The 8,692-nt window shown below is 31.4% G+C and overlaps 1 non-coding gene across 1 annotated transcript; it reads left to right on the top strand.

The window, feature by feature from the left end:
• Window positions 1-1,136: 1,136 nt before the first annotated feature.
• On the top strand, window positions 1,137-1,211 carry Trnas-cga. Its single transcript has one exon. It is a non-coding gene; the product is annotated as a tRNA-Ser (tRNA).
• The last annotated feature ends 7,481 nt before the right edge of the window (window positions 1,212-8,692 follow it).

Below are 8,692 nucleotides of genomic sequence, written 5' to 3'. Positions count from 1 at the left end.
TTGCCAGTCTACATTTTATATCCTCTCTACTTCGACCATCATCAGTTATTTTGCTCCCCAAGTAGCAAAACTCCTTTACTACTTTAAGTGTCTCATTTCCTAATCTAATACCCTCAGCATCGCCTGACTTAATTCGACTACATTCCATTATCCTCGTTTTGCTTTTGTTGATGTTCATCTTATATCCTCCTTTCAAGATACTGACCATTCCTAATCAATCGCAATTTGTATATAGTTGGAATCTGAGTGACAAAGTACATTCGAAAAATGCTATTTTTTCAGTTTATTTTTGGGTGTAAATAAAATACTTTCTTCGCATTGCGTATTTTATATGAAGTGATGAAATAAAAGTAATGTGTGACGTTCCTTTACAACACTCAAAATAAGATTCAAAAGGAACATGATCTGTTAAAAATGAAGTATATTCCTGTACTGCTATAAATGGCAATTGCTTCAGCGCCATCTCTGAATGAAGTTACAAACTGCTTAGTGAATGGCGCAGATAGAATGTGTATGTGCGACAGAACAAACAGGAAAAAGCCAGTGCACCTGGCATTATCTCATTTCGTCTGACTCCAGCAATGTCAACTCTGTTGCACTTGTCCAGTATTATCTTATCGAGAGGCCATACACTCCCAGATAAATACGAGCTGTAAATTCCAAGAGCTTTCAATTGCCTGAGAAAGCTTACACAGGCAAGAAGTATGTTTTTTTTATTGATGCATGGAGAACAAACATCGATCTCACGCAAATATTAACAGATTCCAAAAATTCAGAGTACTAAAAAATCTACATAACGAGAGCTATCTGAAATATCATATTCTAATTGACAAACTAATTTTTTTCGTTTTTTTTCGTCTACCTTTTTGAGACTACTTCGAAAGGAAATGCTAATATGAAGTTAACGCTTCTGCAACTTTCTATAATTTTTTATTCATTTTTATAGTTAATAGTTTTCAGTAAGTATTCTGTGCTGTGTGCCACAAGTTAAATTTTTTATCATACATTTTTACACACGCTGAAGTACCCAAAAGAACTTTTTCATTAAAAGTTGCGCAACATTTCAGTCGTTTCTGTGAAGTTACAATATTATTGAAACTGGCAGAAGTAAAGCTGTGAGTACCGGGTGTGAGTCGTGCTTCGGTAGCTCAGTTGGTAGAGCACTTGCCCGCGAAAGGCAAAGGTCCCGAGTTCGAGTCTCGGTCGGGCAGACAGTTTTAATCTGCCAGGAAGTTTCATATCAGCGCACACTCTGCTGCAGAGTGAAAATCTCATTCTGGTTACAATATTATTGCTACTAGTCATCTTAACCACATGGATCCCATAATTTGAAATGAAGTTATATGGTATTATGTCAGTGTCCGATTTGAGTAGTGGAACTCGTTTAAAATCGAGAAATGGATATTACGCTTTGAGTAACATATTTCTAGGATTAATATTTCCCGTCTCCATTTTTCGAGTATATATTCTGTAGATTAACATGGTCGAATAGTCAAGAATCAAGCAGCCAATTATTTACATGGTTTGTCTGAAATGGAACAAATACGAAATATGGCATATCAAATTCTGGAGGGTAATAGTAATCTGTGATACCAAGTTCAAAATTTTTCTTACCACTCAATCCTGCGTCTTATACAGTTTGGAGTTCATAAAAAGATATAATAATTTTTAGGTTTTTCAGAACATTATCTCGTTGTTCTAACTCGTAATTTGGTTCATATTTAACATTTGGTACACGAACTTCCATACCAAGCTATCTAAGAATTGCATCTCCAGAACTAGAAGACCTTGTAAGAATTACTGTCAAATCTCCTTCCCACATAATTTCTTTATAATCTTTAAAAAATCCACAAAGTAGTCTCATTGGATATGGTACCTCGTTTTTCTTACTCCTTATTTTTCCATGTTATTCCAAGTTTATTTTATCAGTAACAGATGATGTTAAATATATCATAGCTGTTGATGAAATAGAAGGATGCTCGACTCTAGATAAAATACTACTTCCTTTCTTTATGGTCACAAAATTAAACAGTTCTGCCACATAATTATAGATTAATTTTTTATTGGATTTTCTGTCATATGTTGGTTAATCTGATTCTGATCCATCATGATTAGCTATAATAGTTCTAAAATTCATGGATAATTGTTCTTGATTTGGATGAAGCCATCCATCACCAATATTTATTTCAATCACTGTATCCTTGCTGGGTGCACTGAAATTGTTATTATTTTATTCATTCACAGAAAATGAGTAGAACTGATAACTCTCGATTCTGTTCATGATTTATTAAAGATAAAATTTATTAAGACATTTTTAAAACCACTGTTATACAAGCACCATTAAAGTCTATCAGATTGTAATTTTCATCATTTATAGTAATTTCTAAATTATGAATAGGATAAAAAATAAGAATATCTACAGGATAACATTAGTATGAAAATGATCAGTACATTTAACAAACATTCCATCAACTAGATTAAAATTTAAATTAATTATTTTGAGTGGAATAATTTTTGGAACATCGTTACCAACAGTCTTTTAATTACCATAAATAATTTTGTTGCAATATTATCTTCTTTTATATACATATACAACTTAACATCACTCTCAATAGTAATTCTATTTAAATTTTTCTAATTTTTTAAAACTGTACTGACATACAGGAATTCCTATCGTTTCTCCATTGCAATATAGCATATTATTTTTCAATCAATATCTAGATAAGTCAATAGTGGTATCTGACGACTTCATTCTTGAAAACCAGGACACAGTTAGAGAATATTTTATTAGAGGAAGATATAAAGGAATAGATTGTTATTTTTATAGCTAAAACTAACTCAAAAATATCAACAAATAGCTATTGATAACCTGAATTTTTTAAATATTTTAAGACAAGATGACAAATTATAATCATATTCATCATCAGTTTGTTGGAGGTGATTTAAATTTTGAAGATTTTAAAGAAATGTGTAGTAAATGTTGGAATGATCAATTTGTATTTTTTACAGTAGATATGATCAGAAAACAAAAAGAAGTTTAGTTCAGAAATAAAATACAGAATTTCATAACAACATAAATGTTGAACATAACATAAATGTTAAACAAGAGCATTAAACATAAATATTAGACATTAAAAATGTTTAATTAACGTTTTTTCATCTCTAATAAATGTTCACAAAATCTGACCGGCAAGATGTTAAAAAAGCTAAACTAAATACAAAGAAAGCTAAAGAATTGAAAGAATAATTCAAGCTTTGGAAAACAACAGCCAAGAAGAATATTTCGAAAATTATAGTTAGTGAACCATAAATATAGTGTGTATTGGAGAAGTATGAAGAAGAGACTAGAAGTAAAGCAAAGATTGGCGATGTTGAAAAAATAACAAACAGTGAAACTACAAAAATAAGGTATATTAATCACAGTAAAGATAAAGTTTTTGGATTGAGACCTGTCGGTATACTTAAACATGTTATTAAATTACCAGCTGAATTCAAAAGAGATAATTTAATTATTGGTGAAAAGACATATGAAAGAACAGATCGATTAAGTAATCTTACATCTTAAAAACAGTTTACTGTGGATGATCAACATGAATCAACAGAATTAAATTCTGAGAGTGACCAAAATACAAATAAAATCAAGTATGCCTATATCTAATAAATATTAATATTTGATAAAAAAATTGTTGATGATTATTTACCAAACTTCAGAAGATCAATTATAGATTCTTCACATTATTCAGAAATAAGTGCACCTGAGAAAAAAGGGAAAGATTTAGTAAAGAAATATACAGAAGGCAAATGAAATGTATTTGGATGAATGATTTTTGAGAGTTAGTCTATAGATTAACAATAATTCATAGAGAAGGATTAACTATAAATAAAATTTACTGTAATGAAAAAGTTGGAATAACACGGATGGTCTCAGATAAATTTTTTTTACTTTGTTATCAACAATCCAAAAGATGTGTCTTATTTCATAAGATTTTTGAATAAATTATCGTGTACGTTTTGGAAATCAGTAAAACATGTTCCTGACTTAATTGATGGATTAACAGTTATTCATGAAGCAGAATTTTTTAACATAAATTATTTCAAAGAAAAAGTAGGAATAACAAAAATAGTGACAAATTACTTCAGGGAATTCATGATTAATAATCCAAAAGGTATACTGTATTTTATTAGAATTTTATGTAGAAAAACTTGTTAAGAAATTAAAAATTAAATATTCTAGAGGTGTTTTATGGTTGATGAATTACCTAATGAATCAAAGAAGGAAGTGGAACAGCAAAATTAGATACATCTGATCACATTGCTACTCACTGGAAATATAATTATAAATAAAAAAATTGAGATTTGTTTTTGATTCATTTGGAGGAAATATAACTAAACAATGAGATAACTATCTGGAGAAAAATGATCTATACTACAATACTGAGAGAATACAAATCTTCAGTGAACTAATTTCTGCTCATATGTGTCTGTCTGTTTTAAAACTATGTTCAGATAATTATAAATTTAATAATATATTAAATCTAATAAATGGACATTTTTGGAAATAAGCTGCAGCCTAAAGGTCACACAATTACTGGTCAAATATTTTTATAAACCACAAAAAATGAATTAGAACCAAAAACTGATCCAAAAATAAAAAGTTTAATTAAACTATTTAATATGAAAACATGAACATTTCTAAAAAACTAAAGGATATATTGATTAAAGGTAGAAAAATTGTAGATATAAAACTGTGAGTAGTAGTAGTAGCTTTATTTATCTGTAGATATCTTTTTACAAGGATATGGGACATGTCAATGTATTTACATATTTAGACAAATTTAAAATCAGTTAATTCTTATACACATATATTTACAGACTTCTAGTTAGAGACAATCATCAGATTTTACTCCTGGTATACAACACTTTTTCTACAAATAACTTATTAAATAATGTAATGCCACACTGTTTACTCATATCTCACTATCAGTCACTGCACACACTATACACACATTGTTTCACAACACTTTGCTGACTACACACACACACACACAACTGGTAAATCTAAATTGAGTCTATCTCTTGTTGCATGGTTATGGAAAGAGCTATTTGTGCAGTAATTACCAATGTTGTTTTTGATATGTAGAACTGACTGGTAAATGTATTCACATGGAGCAATTAAAATCCCCAGTGATTTGAACAGATCTTTACAATGAGCTCGACTAGTATTTTTGATTATTAGTCTTACGGCTCTTTTCGGAGTTTGAAAATTGTGTTCATATATTGTGCATTTGCTCCCCAAAAAGAATACCATAGCTAAGAACTGACTGTGCATATGAATAATATGTAACTAAAAGATACTGCACGTTACACACTGATGATAGGATTCTAAGGGCATAACATGCTGATGACATTCTGTTTGCAAGTACCTTTGTGTGTTCACACCACTTCAACTGAGAATCAGTATTCATTACTAGAAATTTTGCATTTGTTACACAGTCTGTAGAGGTATAGAGGTGCCATCAACATTTAATTTAACATTGTCATTTTTCTTGCTCAAACTGAAATTCATGGAATTAGTTTTCGTTATGTTCAATGTCACTTTATTGCTTATTGATCAATCGTAAACTTTCGTGAGAGTTTTATTTGCTTCCTCGGGAAGGAGTTCTCTTGTTTCCTCAGTGACTATAATATTGCTGTCATCAGCGAAGAGAATTTTTTCACCATGAGTAACACTACTGGGAAAGTCATCGATGTATATCAGGAACAGTATTGGTCCTAATATGATACCTTGCAGAACTCCTATATTGATGTATTTTGGTTCTGATAAGTGTTTTACTAAATGTTTAGATCTATTTGAAGGATGTTATCTCTACTAGTTGTACCCTATCTGCTAGGTATGATCGAAACCAGTCATTGGTTACCCCTCTTATTCCTAATGCTTGTACTTTATTTAATAGACTCTTGTGATCGACTGTATCAAACGCCTCAGAAAGATAGAAAAATATGCCTGTGACATACTCATCTTCTTCAAGAATATCAAGTACAACTTTTGTGAATTCTACTATGGCTGACTCCATATTTTTGCCACTTCGGAAACCAATCTGTGATTCGCTTAAAAGATTGTATTTATTCAGGCAATTCATTACTCCGTCTTTCATAATAGCTTCTATTATTTTTGAGAATGCTGGTAATTTCCTTTGTCTTCTGCATTACCTTTCTCAAGCATAGCTCTTGCCTGTTTTAGCTGCTCTGGAAATGTCTCTGATGTGAAGGATTCATTAATTATATTTGTTAAGAGACCTTGAATAATCTCTATGCAGTGTTTCAGTACACACACTAGTACTTCATCTAAGCCTACTGACTTTCTATTTTTCAGTTTTTGAACAGTTTTATTGACTTCATTCTCTGTGGTTGGCAGTAACATAATTGCAATTAGTGCAAAATTATTAACAGGTGTTATATTTGTTTCGGTAATTTGTGCTATAACGTCTCTGCAATACTTGAAAAACGCCCATTTACATACTTTGCTAAGTGTTGTGGATCACTTATTACCTTATCCACCTCCCTTAGCAGTATGTTATTCTGCATTTGTTTGCCTTTTCCTGTTTCCTTTTTTATAACATCCCAGACTGCTTTGCCTTTAATCTCTGCATTATATATTATTTTGTTGTGATATGACTTTTTTGCAGCAAACAGCACCTTCCTATAGATCTTATTGTATCTATGATAGAAATTTACGAATTCTGGATCATTGCGAATCTTTTTCATGGAACTGAGGTGTTTAAGTGTTTTATAGGACTTGTTAATACCAGCCATTATCCATCCATTTTTGTGAGATGTTGATACTGTCATGCATAGTTTTGGAAATGCTTTTTCGAAGTTCAATTTAAACAATGTGGAGAACTTAGAGAATTTCTTATTCTCATTGGTTTCCTTATACACTTCATCCAAGCTTTGTTTTCTAGTATCTTGAAAAATTTTTTATTTTGATTTCTGATAGATGTCGTTTGTAGGCTTGTAGATTACTGTTGTTATTTGACAGAGATGGTCTGATAGTCTGAGACCTTTTACAGCTGCATCACATTTTCCCAGTCCATATTTGTGACCACATGGTCAATTACTGATGAAGTCATTCTAGTAACCCTTGTTGCACTATTGACCAACAAGGACGTCCCAAAACTTTGATGAACAAAGCGAGACTTGAACCAGTGATCCATGAACTGCAGGAAATTATCAGTTTTCTCTGCCGTCAACACCGTTAAACAGCCAGCAGTTGTACAATTCATGCGAGTTTTGAACTCACAACCCTCCATGCAGCAGTTTAGTATCACAACCATTACACCACAGTGTCTGTGCTAAATCGTTATAATGCAGTTACTACACAATATTTAGAAAAGAATATGTTACAACACCCTAATAAACAAGTTGTTGTTGTTGTCTTCAGTCCTGAAACTGGTTTGATGCAGCTCTCCATGCTACTCTATCCTGTGCAAGCTTCATCATCTCCCAGTACTTACTGCAATCTACATCCTTCTGAATATGTCTAGTGTATTCATCTCTTGGTCTCCCTCTATGATTTATACCCTCCACGCTGCCCTCCAATGCTAAATTTGTGATCCCCTGATGCCTGAGAACATATCCTACCAACTGGTCCCTTCTACTTGTCAAGTTGTGCTACAAACTCCTCCCCAATTCTATTCAATACCTCCTCATTAGTCATTTGATCTACCACCTAATCTTCAGCATTCTTCTGTACCACCACATTTCGAAAGCTTCTATTCTCTTCTTGTCCAGACTATTTATCGTCCATGTTTCACTTCCATACATGGCTACACTCCATACAAAAAACTTTCAGAAACGACTTGCTGACACTTAAATCTATAATCAATGTTAACAAATTTCTCTTCTTCAGAAACGCTTTCCTTGCCATTGTCAGTCTACATTTTATATCCTCACTACTTCGACCATCCAGAGTTTATGAATACACAAGTATTACAATATAATTTGATAATTATGTCACTGAAATACATTTTAATAAAAAGTTAAACAGATTCATCACGATAATTTTCACACTATAATGAAAAAATGATAAGCATCCATACAGAACTAACATTTGCTTTACACAGGTGTAATAGACTAGAAAAGATAGTATATGACATACAAATAACAGAATTTACTTTTAGGGGTGGAACTGAACAAAAAATTCACAATTTTGAATACAACTTCAGGTTTAAAAGATTTATTGTAGTTTGTATGAATATAATCAGAGATTTGGAATTTGATGATTTTGATATAACAGTATGTGTATGTGATAAACTACAAGAAATAAATAACAATAACCAATAAATAATTTTACAAAAATGTAATTTTCTATCTGTAAGCTTAAAGGACAAAGTAAAAACTGTTCCAGTTGATTTAAAGTTAATTATATTTGGTGAAATCTTATTAAATTTTTCATCCATGTAGATGGAGACTCACATCTACTATTAGAAGTGCAAAAAAAGTACTGAATAATATAATCCTCCCAGAGTAGTAACTAAAAATGGAAGACAAGGAATCTAAGGTCTTTGAACAGTATGTAAAACTACAAAGAGCAAGTATGTTAAAAAAATTTAACAGGTGAAAGGGTTGTCTCTGATTTGACCCCTTCAAATATTCATGAACAAATTATTAATGAATTACATAAACCAATGAG

Source organism: Schistocerca piceifrons, chromosome 6 (assembly GCF_021461385.2).
Source record: "Schistocerca piceifrons isolate TAMUIC-IGC-003096 chromosome 6, iqSchPice1.1, whole genome shotgun sequence".
Lineage (NCBI taxonomy): Eukaryota > Metazoa > Arthropoda > Insecta > Orthoptera > Acrididae > Schistocerca > Schistocerca piceifrons.
Note: the sequence above shows the minus strand (reverse complement) of the source record. Positions and strands in the feature narration are given on the sequence as shown.